At 63.3% G+C, this 1126-nt stretch overlaps 2 non-coding genes across 2 annotated transcripts in view; both read left to right on the top strand.

Moving 5' to 3' along the window:
* The first annotated feature begins 701 nt into the window (after nt 1-701).
* On the top strand, nt 702-857 carry LOC133902771 (5.8S ribosomal RNA). The gene has a single exon (XR_009907085.1). It is a non-coding gene; the product is annotated as a 5.8S ribosomal RNA (ribosomal RNA).
* Nucleotides 858-1074: 217 nt separating this feature from the next.
* The window catches only part of LOC133902796 (28S ribosomal RNA), a 3388-nt gene continuing 3336 nt past the window's right edge, over nt 1075-1126 (top strand). The window contains exon 1 of the ribosomal RNA XR_009907108.1: nt 1075-1126. This exon is cut by the window's right edge and continues 3336 nt beyond it. This is a non-coding gene — a ribosomal RNA (28S ribosomal RNA).

The raw sequence follows: 1126 nt of genomic DNA, 5'->3' as shown, positions 1-1126 counted from the left end.
CCTCAGCCTGCTAACTAGCTATGCGGAGCCATCCCTCCGCAGCTAGCTTCTTAGAGGGACTATGGCCGTTTAGGCCACGGAAGTTTGAGGCAATAACAGGTCTGTGATGCCCTTAGATGTTCTGGGCCGCACGCGCGCTACACTGATGTATCCAACGAGTATATAGCCTTGGCCGACAGGCCCGGGTAATCTTGGGAAATTTCATCGTGATGGGGATAGATCATTGCAATTGTTGGTCTTCAACGAGGAATGCCTAGTAAGCGCGATTCATCAGATCGCGTTGACTACGTCCCTGCCCTTTGTACACACCGCCCGTCGCTCCTACCGATTGAATGGTCCGGTGAAGTGTTCGGATCGCGGCGACGGGGGCGGTTCGCCGCCCCCGACGTCGCGAGAAGTCCATTGAACCTTATCATTTAGAGGAAGGAGAAGTCGTAACAAGGTTTCCGTAGGTGAACCTGCGGAAGGATCATTGTCGTGACCCTGACCAAAACAGACCGCGAACGCGTCATCCACGCCGCCGGGCGCCGGGGCGCTCCCCCGTCGCCCGGCCCCGGCCCCCGACCTCCGCTCGGGAGGGGAGGGGCCGCAACAGAACCCACGGCGCCGCAGGGCGTCAAGGAACACCGTTCTCGCCCAGCGCGGGGCCGCGGCCGGCCCGTCCGGTCGCCCCCGGCTGGCGACGCTATCGTAACACACACGACTCTCGGCAACGGATATCTCGGCTCTCGCATCGATGAAGAACGTAGCAAAATGCGATACCTGGTGTGAATTGCAGAATCCCGCGAACCATCGAGTTTTTGAACGCAAGTTGCGCCCGAGGCCTTCTGGCCGAGGGCACGCCTGCCTGGGCGTCACGCCAAAAGACGCTCCCCCCAGCCCCGGGCGGAGGGACGCGGCGTCTGGCCCCCCGCGCCGCAGGGCGCGGTGGGCCGAAGTTGGGGCTGCCGGCGTAACGTGCCGGGCGCAGCACATGGTGGGCGACACGAGTTGTTCTCGGTGCAGCGCCCCGGCGCGCAGCCGGCGCAGCGGCCCTAAGGACCCAACCGACCGCAGCGCACGCCGCTCGGACCGCGACCCCAGGTCAGGCGGGACTACCCGCTGAGTTTAAGCATATAAATAAGCG

The sequence above is a fragment of the Phragmites australis genome, chromosome 20, assembly GCF_958298935.1.
Source record: "Phragmites australis chromosome 20, lpPhrAust1.1, whole genome shotgun sequence".
Classification (NCBI taxonomy): Eukaryota; Viridiplantae; Streptophyta; class Magnoliopsida; order Poales; family Poaceae; genus Phragmites; species Phragmites australis.
Note: the sequence above shows the minus strand (reverse complement) of the source record. Positions and strands in the feature narration are given on the sequence as shown.